Source organism: Polyodon spathula, chromosome 2 (genome assembly GCF_017654505.1).
Source record: "Polyodon spathula isolate WHYD16114869_AA chromosome 2, ASM1765450v1, whole genome shotgun sequence".
Taxonomy (NCBI): Eukaryota; Metazoa; Chordata; class Actinopteri; order Acipenseriformes; family Polyodontidae; genus Polyodon; species Polyodon spathula.
In genome coordinates, this window is record NC_054535.1 from 35,687,661 (window position 1) to 35,699,662 (window position 12,002).

Sequence of the window (12,002 nt, forward strand, 5' to 3'; positions counted from 1 at the left end):
AAAGAGAGATTTGCTACGTCCACGGCAAAAAGATCCGAAACTCACCCGTCATGGGGGTTTCTAGGAAAGTAGTTCTGAAACTTATTGCAAAGGGCTTTTAAATGCTGGTAAATTGCACACTTGGTAATGGAAACGTCAAACTCCTCATTCTTTTTCAATAAATACAAGCAGAAGTGGGTACATTTCCTAACAGCATTCTGTCATTCGTTTCTGTCACAGTTGCAGCTTTATTTTGAATACCTCAATTTTGCAGTGCTGCTCAAAAATATTACCACTTTTTCCCTGCATTGCTAAATGTAATTCGTTTAGGTAAGTAATAAATCTGCAAGGCATCCTAGTTAAATAAGCTAATTATCATCAATAAAATCACCAAGGGGGGTCTTTTTTTAGTGAGGAAAATGCACCTCTTCTTGAAGCGCAAGTAAAATGTGTCTTCCTGTCTTATGTAATCTTTTTTCTTGCTATGTTCGAGTCATGCTGCGTTAGCTTTGCATGACTAGTCTGGCACTTAAAACAGTACCAGGCTCTCTGAGTGACATCACAGCCACAAGCGCGTAGTGGAGCTCAAGTTATTTTGTAAAGGGTATCCACAATAGCTTGCATATTTATTGGTACCAAATCTACCAATTTATGGTGCTGCTAAATGCTCCATGCAATATTGAACCCTTTTCCCAGCTTCCTGCTCTATACATAGCACAGAATGCAGCATGGTTGTTCAATAATTATTTACAAAAGCAAAATTAAAATAATATCTATTTGAATGGCAAGTGTTTAAGTTTGTTTTGTTTTGTTTTATATAGCCTATATATTTAACATGGAAAGCATGAATGTATATTATACAATTCTATAATGTATAAAATAGTGCAATAGTGCAAGGATAGTGCATCAGCTGAGCATCCAGTAACATGGTGCTTTGGTCAGGTAAGTTCAATACATAGTAGGCTTATTCAAGGTGGTCTGGCTGTAGGCCAGTACATAGTAGGAGGAGTAGATCAATAGATCTTGAGGAGGTGGTGGAAGGCAGTGGGAGACTATGGGGAGGCATATATTCACACAGATCCTATTATGCTTTCAGCTCTATGGTATAGATATATAGTACACAGTCTAGGACTATTTAGGGAGGCCATTTGTTGGTTAGAAGCATCCACTGTTGATGTAGAGATTGCACCAACTCCAGAGGAGCCATACTTGACACTGAGACGTTCATATGGACCGTTTTTATACTGCATGCAAAAATTTATTTCCAGAGACCAGGCCTATAGGCATTTTTATTTCCATGGGTCTAGTGTTCAGATGTGTGCCACTCATATTACACACATAATAAAATGTAATTCATCTGTTAGTTTTATTATGTAAAAAGTGTTTCTTTGAAATACTAGTTAATTGTAATTGTAAATTCAAGTTTGAAATTTTGCTCCTTTCATTATTTTGAGTAGTGTATATAGTTTAGTTCATTCATTTTGTGCCCACAGGGCACATTTCAATAGTGCAGCACTAATACAAAAGGAGACCTAAGTATAGAATACATGTCCTTATGATTACACTAATGTTTTGAAATGTCTTGAGGAAAATCACCCAAAGTGCAATTTAAGCCTCACTCATCGAGCATTACATTAAAAAAAAAAAGAAAAAAACATATTTATTGAACTTCCAGTACTGAATTAATGTATGCCACCATCTCTACCAGCAATTTTACCACTACACTAACCAGAATAAGAATATAGCGAATGCATGTGGTTTCTACATCTTTTGATGTTTGTGAAAGCAATTTAAAATACCAGCAGGCACATACGTACCCCTACCACTGCCATACAGAGAGCTCAGGTACACATGATACATGAGCTTTGGCAAATAAAAAAGACCCTCCGGCACATATGCCAGTAATGAAAGATTGTTCTAGAAACCATCTGTACAACAGTCTGCATGGAGTTTGATATTAACACCTCTTGCTTATTGGACTCACTGGGTTAAATTTTATTACGATTTTATTTAGGGAGGAACATATATTGTGAGCTATAAATGCTATCGAGCATAACACGCAATGAAGCCTTGCAGCGAAGGAAATTACAAGGTGGAAATAATTCTGGCATATTTGTTCTTTTATTATTTTCAATGGTACACAAATAGTATACAATTGCATTTGATTTGGTTTAATGAAAGATGTTAATTAACCAGTATTATGGATACGTAAGAGGTACAGCAAAAACACAAGACACTGTTAAAAACATTTTATCGCAATTCCCATCATAAAAGCTACTTTATAGTAAATGTGGGTTATGTCTCAGGCAAATAGCCCCCATACTTGGATTTCAGTGTAAGGTAGCAGCATAAGAAGCTCCATCAGGGTAAGACAGTTGGTGAAATAATGTATGGGTTCTTTTATAATCAGTTAGAATCTAGGCCAATACTTTGCAACATATTTTAAATACATAAGGTACTCACTTTGAATTTAGATGGGAGGGTCAGGAACCAACCATGATTTTAATAATAATAATAATAATAATAATAATAATAATAATAATAATAATAATAATTATCGTTTGAGAACTTATTATAATATTGTGTTGGTCATTTGACCCTCCTGCATATTTTTTTCAGTACTGTACCTTATTCCCAACAATGTTTATATGTATACTGTACTACGTATGCCATTTATTTTTGAGTTTTTTATGATTAACATAAAAAAAAACCAAAAAAACCCCCAGAAAAGCCATCACTGTTAGGTTCTGTCTTTATCTTTACTCCTATGTGTATGTGAATAAATATAATAAGTATAGAATTAAATAGCAAAGAATGCTCTTTAAATATAAGTTTTTGTTTAAACAAAAGTAGAAGAATCTCTGTAGCTATATATTAATGTAATTCCTACAATATTACTCACATTCAGCTGGCACACATGCTATGCAGAACACCCTCCATACCAACACAGTTATAGAAGTCATACATAATCACTATGTAATTACCATTAAAGAAAATATCCATTATAGCTCATAATGTAATTATTAACCATAATAAACACAATACCTCAATAAGAACTAGCGATTCTGGCTTAACTATCCCTAGATTCATGATGAAAGATTATCAATTAATATTATGTATGTTTAAGTATATCAAATCAATCATAAATGTGGATTTGTTATAAGACAAAAATAAACCTAACAATCAAAATTATTATAACAGTCATTCATATTCTCAATGGAAGAAGAATAAAGGTTAGGCGTCATAGTTATAAACACATATGTATAAAGAAGAAACAAATTAAAACATTCAAGGAAAAGTAATGCATTGTTAAATGTTTATAATAAATCCTTGATGTGCTCTCTGGTGATATTAGTGAAACAGTCTTAATAGTTCATCATGCATTGTTCGGTTCAGTCATGCATTACATGCGTCAGCTTCCATGTGGCTAAGTATGCATGAATAATGTTCCAGCATCTAGTTGAATAGACACACATTATGTATTGTGATGATTTCAATATCATGGCTTCATTCAGTTACTTGTAAACACACAATATAAGTTTAATACTTCTGTTGGTGTGATGTTTAAAACAAAGTCTTCTTAACAAGGCCGTTCTAACAGAAGTTAACTGTACAGCAGCACTACGCAGTATCTCTGTGAAGTCTGTACTATAAGCAAAAGCTTTCATTGTTCCCGAGGCAGCCCATCCTCTCTGGGACAGCTTTGAAGATTACATCATTGAATCTTCGTTGAAGAACTTCAGAGTTTGATGACTTGAGAGCGATGAGATATTTTGAAGAAAGAGCAAATCCAGAGAGAATCCAGAGAGAGCCCAGAGAGTAGAGAGACCAGCCGAGAAGAGCAGAGAGAGTGAAAATCCTTGTTTTTAGTTTAAATAACACGATGTATTGTAAACAAGTCGTTGTCAGTCCTTCCATTGGTTCACAGTATTTGATAGACAGCTGTGTGTCACACAAAAAGGGTGTGTTAGAAATGGAATGTATCTGCTGAATTTGTTATCAAAGAATTTTACATTTATCATTTAAACCACCTTTTCAATATAAGTTTAGTTACATTCATTGGAGAAGCATACGAATTTCAGTTTCATTCTCTATATAAAATTACAATTACAAGCATATAAAACACGTCATAATACAATCAAAGGATAACGTTTAAAATAGTTATTAGTTTATAATATTCATTTAAAACACAATAAAAACTTCAGATTTGTAAAATTTTCAGGAAAAATTACTTAAAATAACCATAAAATTTTCAGGGAAAATAACTTGAAATAACTATTAAACTTGTGTCTACAAGTTATTTAATAGAAACGATTCTTAAAGCATTTTAACTAACTTTTAACACAATAATGGAACAACTGCCTCGTCACTATAGCTTGCTTTGGTAAGTTTTATGACACCTTATAATCAGATAATATTTTGGAAGGTGAGCTTCAAAGAGTTAACACAGTTTGTGTTCTGTGCCTTATCTACAACCTTTGTTGTAGATCTGATTAAAAATGTTCTGGAATCGATGTTAACAACCCAACACCCACAGCATGTCACACAGTCAACAGAATTAAATTAAATATCTGGAAAATGCTTATATTAAAATGAATTTAACCATGAATTTCTTTAATATAGACATGCCTTCATACACACCTCTCTTATTCAAAATAATATTTTCTTTTTAAAATGTTACTGGCTTTACATTGACAGGATTTCAAAGGACACTGTAGTCTAAGTGAGTCATACTCAGACTCAGGGTGGGACAAATCACTCTGGCCCAAATTTATAAAGGGGAAAAACCGACCAGAAAAAAGCCACGTAATGTGCGTGTTCATTCCGGCCACACTCGTCGTCAAAATAACAACCTATTTTATAAGACTAATTAGGTAAAGCAGGCGATTCCGTAATCATCCAATTTAAATACCCCTCACAGCAATTAGCAGTGGAGAATTACACACCTCTGACAATAAATAACGGGTTTGGGTCAACCCTGCTTGTGTAGGCTACACATTCCAAAAGAAAATGAATAGCACACAAAGACCTCAGCCTGGTACTTGCCATGGTGATGAGGATGCTCTGAATCAAAAACTGAAATATAACAATATGGAACTGGAGATTTTGGTACTTGTAACACATGAAGATGTGTTGAAATACATCACCAGGACAAATGAATACAATATGGAATGTGCAGAGGCTTCTTAATAAACAAATGTACCACTTCAGGGTTTGTAGTGGGTTGCTTATACATTATGACACATCATCTAATTACTGTGCTTTGCATATTAGTTCAATTTCTTATTTTGTATAGAATAATTCCAGGTTTATAGACTTTTCAAACTTCAGAAACAGTAAGTTTTATTTACTTACATCCATCCATTATCATTAACCACTTAATCCTTTACAGGGTCGTGGTGAGCCGGTGCCTAACCAGGCAGACACATGGCGCATGGCAGGGCTACGCCCTGGACGGGACACCAGTCCATTGCAGGGCACCACACTCACACAGAGGGCAATTTAGATTGACCAATCAAACAGAAAAGCATGTCTTTGCACCTTGGTAGGAAACCGGAGTGCCCAGAGTAAACCCACGCAGACACGAGGAGACATGCAAACTCCACACAGACAGACACCTAGGCCTGAATTAAACCCAGGACCCTGGCGCTGTGAGGCAGCAGCACTAACCACCAAGCCACAGTGCCACCCTTACTTACATCCATGGCAGTCATATGGGTGGATAATCCTTCCATTGTTGTATAGCAATATGTTAAGCATCAACAACTCCATACAGACTAAACAGTCTTCAGTTTAACTACGACTTATATCTTCTTAAAGTCTTATGCAGTTACAACTCTCCTGTTTCTTATGTTTGTATTTCTTACTCTGTGTATGATTTTAAAGCATATCTGTATGGTATATATGGTCAAAAATCTGTACTTGCTCTAGCTACGAATTAAATGCGTCATCTGTCCCTCTGTCCTTTTTTTACTGTTTATTTTCTAAATTGAATTCAACAGTACTGCCTGAACCAGTATTGTTAAATACCAAAATGCCATATTACAAAAAATACATTCTGCAGGCATTACTAAAATAATGGTGTAGGATGTGCCCTCATTGTATATGAGACTTCTTTTGTGCGGCTCGGAATACCGTTCCATGTAAGAAGTAAAGGCTTTTGTTACAACCTTGCTTTGCCACTGTGGGGAGGCCTTTTTAGGTGCTTCTAAGAACATTTTTACATGGATTCTATATTCTCTATTTACAGACTTTCTGTTTTGTCATGTAAGCTATGAAACATGTATTGAAAATTAGAATTTGCAAAACAATACGGTACAGGTATTATAAACCGTAATTTACAAACTGACTTGATCAGAAGGGTTTAAAAATGAGCTCTTTGCAAAATGTTATTAAATGTTTCTTTGTCCTTGAAAACAATGTCTCCTCCTTGCTGCAGACAAGTCTCCCACATCACCTTGCCTGTATATATCCAACTATCTGACATGGGCAAATTAAAGTCTGCTTTTCAGAGTACTTAAAATAACCAGGCAAATACGAGGCCCGCAATTACTGGCAGCTTTAATAAATTAGAAAGAAAGTTTAATAGACCTAATTTGCAAAATCCCCTCCCAAATTTAGCGGTTTCATTCAGAAACACCCCAGAATTACATATGCACTAAGGGCTAAAGCGCACAGAGACATTGTCCCAGCAAATCACGTCTTACTTGTGTGTTTATGCCATTGCGTGTGTTTTATAAATCCAATCCAAGAATTCAAAACCCTCAGCGCCTGTTGTACGGTCAGAAAACATGCGCAATCCTTTTATAAATTGGGGCCTTTGTAGGCTGGTGGCCACCGGCCAGTAGCTTTCAATACGTGGTCAAGTAAACTTTTATGGTGGCCAACATTTTTAAACAGAGGATAATATGAGGAGACGTGTATATTTTGCACATACTTTTTTTTCAATGCTTTGTTTTCATGTAATGGGTGTTTTTGTTTTATTAACTTTAAATTGTGGGAGGGGAACTGTATCCAATCGATTTGCCAGGAAACTAACTACATACAATTCCAGGGAACTATATGTATTAAACGCCAGAGAACTATTTACTGTGTGCATAAAATGCCAATAAGTGAAGTATATATAATATAAAGAGTTAACATAATATTTGCTTTTCTTTTAACTCCACAACAAGCCAAGAAAGCATACCAAAATCAGATTCCTAAAAAAAAACAAAAAAACAATGCAATTGATAGCAGATTTTACTTCAGCTCACTTTGCTTGAAATTTAATTGTACCTGTGGCAAGGTGGCTAGTAAGGGGAACAAGTGTAGCGGTGATGCGATGCAGGAGTGACAGGCAGACAACAGTATTTCAGTGGAAAAAAGGTGCTTTAATTATAATCCAGGTCTGGTGACCATAAAATAATAAATCCCCGGCTATACACAACAATGTGTAAAGCGCGGGGATAACGAAAACAGGGCACAGTCCCGAACCAAAACACAAGATGTGGTCACCAGTCCTGGGTGCGTGCAGACGTGCAGGTGCTCGGTGCAGACACAGGTTGTGTGGTGTATAGTGGTGCTCCAGATAGTGCTCCGGACAGCTACACGGACAGACACAACAATACAAAATACGAACACAATCCACTCTGAGAGCTCCTCTCTCAGTCCTTCTCTCTCTCCAATAGTTTAACTCAAACGAAGGAAAAGATCAGGGTTACCCTGGCCCCTTAATAATGCAATCCCGCATGATATCTAGGTAAATGGTTGCAGCTGCCTTGTTACTTGCAGCTGCCTCTTGTTTACCTTTCAAATCAATACGGTCTTACAACAGAGTCTCCAGGCTGACCCACTTCCCTGACCCAGAAACGAACTGTCAGGCCAGCCCTTCTAGATACTTCTCCTCTCGTTCTTTAGCGCCCTCACAGGTCGGGAGGAAGATTCATCACCAGAACTCATATTTCTGTCACAGTACCTTATTACTTTTAATTGCCTCTAAGCTGTCCCCTCAGACTGGGCTTGAGTCTTGGTTTCTCCAGCTCTCCTCACCCCAAAACTACAGTAGCTACTGTCTCCTGCTGCAAAAACAAAACAGATGTTTTTAAAATTTCTTTAGGTTGCCATGGATCAGAGAAAATTATGACTGTATTTTTTTCAGGTTAAAACCTTTCTTATTTCATGGCATTTCATCGTCTAAATAGGTATTTCAAGATATTTCATGATTAAACATGATATCTATTAATTAAGAAAAAAACAGTGTCACATTCAAAATTGATCATTTTCTCTAGAGTTATTAGGCAAAAAATCTTCCTCAATATTTAAATGCTTACAAAAAACACAAAAATGGTTCTATCTTGTTGTTCCTCTCTGTTCCTCTCCATGCTTTAATCTAAATTTAGGCTTGTACAGCAGCCATTGTTGCATATTGTTTTGAAAAAAAAGGTCCAGGTTTTTATACATATTGTCAATGGAAAATTTGTTCCAAGTAAAACCAAACCAGAGCCAAAACAGTATGTTGCTTTTGATCAGAATAGGCTCCAGGGCCTGTGCTATCTTCAGCCAGAAAAGCTTGAAAGAGTTGATCCAAGAGGGAGCTTGGAAAGCTTGACTCTGACTTTAAAACAATAATGGAAAGACTATAAAAACAGATCATCTGATCATCTGTTGAAAGTTAATGCCTTGATCTTGTAAAGTGGCATTGACCTGGCCTCATTCTTTGCATGCTGTACAGGTATAACAAATGCTGCTACTATTGAGGCAAGTGGATGGATTCAGTGCTCATCACTGCTGAATTTTACTTACATAGAAGAAATTACCAGTATGCCTTGTAGTTGAGATTCATATAGCATATGGTTCAGACAGTCTTCATATGTAAAGGTGTATCTGACGATACAGAAATACATATTTAATTATGGTTCTTCTGTATGGCAACTTACAAAAGACCATCTTATGAATTTGTTCAGTTTATAGTTCTTAAATGGTTACCTTTCATTATGAAACAAATATAATTTAAGCTTATCTTTAACTACTGGGAACAGGCCCACATGAAAACATGGCACACACCCAGATAAAATGAAATGAGTTAAAATAGGTTGAACATACCACTAGAGTCTGTTAGCCTTTTGCAATAAAAAATAAAAAAAAATAAGTTAAAGCAAGTTTAATGCAATTTTCCACAATGAGTAATAACAAATATTTTTAAAGATTTGATCTATTTGAATAACAGCATTCCCTTGTTGTGTTCCTGCTGATCTTTATTACTTTTCTAAAACTGATTTTTGCTTTGACACAACTAAAGTCACACTTCTTATATTGCAGGTTATATAGGAACCAGGGTTGTGCAGATACTCAGAATAATTCCCTTTACCATGTTATTGTTGGTATAACAGACAACCCAAGTTTATGGGATTGATTTCAGGGAGACAGTCTCAGGGACCCAACAATACCAAGCCTAAGATTAATTCCTTAAAGTGACAATGAAATACTTCTGAATATGTTCTCTGCATTTGCTGAATTACAAATAAGCATATCTACAAAGCCTACACTGACTTGATCTTTCTCTTTATCAAAGTACCTTGCAAGGATAGCACACCCTTTTTCACTCATAGTGTCATTACTATCATCTAGCATTAGACTGCATGGCCTTTTCTTTGACAGAATATGCCGAAACAGGTTTTGGGAACACTCGGGTTCAAGTGTATTATTTACAATGGCAGATATTTTTTGTGCAAGAACAGGCATAATGCTTTACAGTTTCACTGTCTGGAAACATCTTGCAAAACAAACTACCTGCATATTGAGCCATTGAAAATGGCAGGTTGTGCTCAACTAAAAATCCTGTAAACAGCACCTCAGCATTGATAACCTTCTATCCTGATCTGTTCTAAACAACTGAGCGATTGTGTGGCATGTTGTAACACCTGCAGATCAGATAACACAAGTACATTTAACACTTTTCAAAAGATTCATGTCCTAGGACAATAAAGTAATTTATTGAAATGAACTCTTCGCAGTATAATTGTGTAAAAAGAGATTTCAACTGGTAGCATAATCTTGCTACTCCTACTTACAGTAGAGTAAGATACATTTACTTACAAATTATGGATGTAGTCAGGAATTTCCATTAAATACCTTTATTTTATAGAACATTTAAAATACTCTCATCCTGCTGTTAAACAAAAAGTAAAACATTACAGAAGTACAGATAAACAGGAAAGAATTATAATCTGTAATTCAGTTTAGTTATTTTTTTAGGTCTATATCATTAACATGCGTTTCTTCCAGGAGCTAAATGTTTTGTGAATTAAGCACTTGTTGTTGCTTTGCTTTAATGGTTATAACACACACCACTGTGTTTTTAGTTTTGAATTAGTTTAGTTTCACAATTGCAACTTCTATTTCCAGTGAAGTAAGACACTGACAATTTGTACGTGTTGTTAGTACAATATTTGAGTTAAACTTGTTGAAACCAACCAATATCTGTACTATTGAAAACAAACATGGGACACTATTACAAGATACATGATGAACATGTCTCCTACAATCATTCATCCTGCCATGAGCAATGGAGAAATTGCACACTGTGCACCTGGCATAACAGGGCTTGTTTTTACAGAAATAATACAAGGTAATTCCTTTGTATAATCTGATGAGAATAGTGTTTTATATATAAACAATGTGGTTCACCCTCAGTTTCAGCTTCAGGTTTGTCCTTTGTGTACAACTGCGATTAATGTCCCTCCTTCAAAACCATTGCTGTTGTGATTACCTTATATGTTTGATGGACAGGTGTGACAGAAATATAATGAGTTCTGGTGATAAATCTTCCTCCCGACCTGTGAGGGCGCTAAAGAACGAGAGGAGAAGTATCTAGAAGGGCTGGCCTGACAGTTTGTTTCCGGGATCGTGAAGTGGGTCAGCCTGGAAAGAAGCGAGACTGTGTTGTAAGACCGTATTAACCTGAAAGGTAAACAAGGGGCAGCTGCAAGTAATAAGGCAGCTGCAACCATTTACCTAGATATCATGAGGAATTACAAATAGGGGCCAGGGTAACGCTGATCTTTTCCTTCGTTTGGGTAAATGTTTGGAGAGAGAAGGATCGAGAGAGGAGCTCTCGTTGTTAAAGAGATTTACATGTTGTGTTGTGTTTGTTGTGTTTGTCTGTGTTTTTCACCACCAGACAGTTAAAGCACTACTCCAGAGCTGTCGCCAAGGGTCAGCACTGTCCGGAGCACCACTGCACACCGCACTATCTGTGTTTGCACTGACCACCATCACGACTGCACTCACCCAGAACTGGTGACCGTCTGTTCGTTTTTGTTTGGGCCTGTGCCCTGTTTGTTGTTATCCCCGTGCGTTACACATTGTTGTGTATCGCCGGGGATTTGTTTATTTTTCGGTCACCAGACCTGGAAAATAAATAAAGCACCTTTTTCACTGGATTACCGTTGTCTGCCTGTCACTCCTGCACCGCATCACCGCTACACCTGTTCCCCTTACCAGCCACTTTGCCACAATAGGTTACTGACCAACCCAACTTGAACTACTTTGTACCTGCCCACCAACCAACCAACCAAGCAACATGCACCTAGTTTAGCAAAGCTAGCAATTTGGCTTTCACACCTGATCTGTTTTGATAGTAACACAGCAAAGCGTTTAAAAAAAAAGAGACAGTGCATTTAGTCGTACTTGCAGGAGGTTTTCGATCATTTTCTGGAGGAGAGAGGGTGTAATGCAGATTAAGGAGACTCCCGAAAATTCTGGGAGACTTGGGATGTCTGGTATAAAATAAAACTAAAACAAGAATTTTGAAATTGTGTTAATTTCACAATAAGAGAAGCTGCCTTTCTCATGTTTGTTGCTATGTCAAATGCATCAGATTTACAGTGTTTTCCCTTTTTTATTAGCTGTAAACAAGTTCTTGAGTCATGTTTTGTTTCTGCTTTTGTCTATGCATGCTGCTGTAAATGGTTTCTATCCTTTAGACACTAAATGCCCCTCTCAGTGACGTCACACAAAAAATCAGGAAGTGAACGTCAGTC

At 36.5% G+C, this 12,002-nt stretch overlaps 1 long non-coding RNA gene across 1 annotated transcript; it reads right to left on the reverse strand.

The window, feature by feature from the left end:
* Window positions 1-3,883: 3,883 nt before the first annotated feature.
* Window positions 3,884-8,914, reverse strand: LOC121327907. Its single transcript, XR_005951620.1, has 3 exons — window positions 8,764-8,914; window positions 7,937-8,039; window positions 3,884-3,921 (listed from the first exon to the last, which is right to left on the reverse strand). It is a non-coding gene; the product is annotated as an uncharacterized LOC121327907 (long non-coding RNA).
* Between the last annotated feature and the right edge of the window lie 3,088 nt (window positions 8,915-12,002).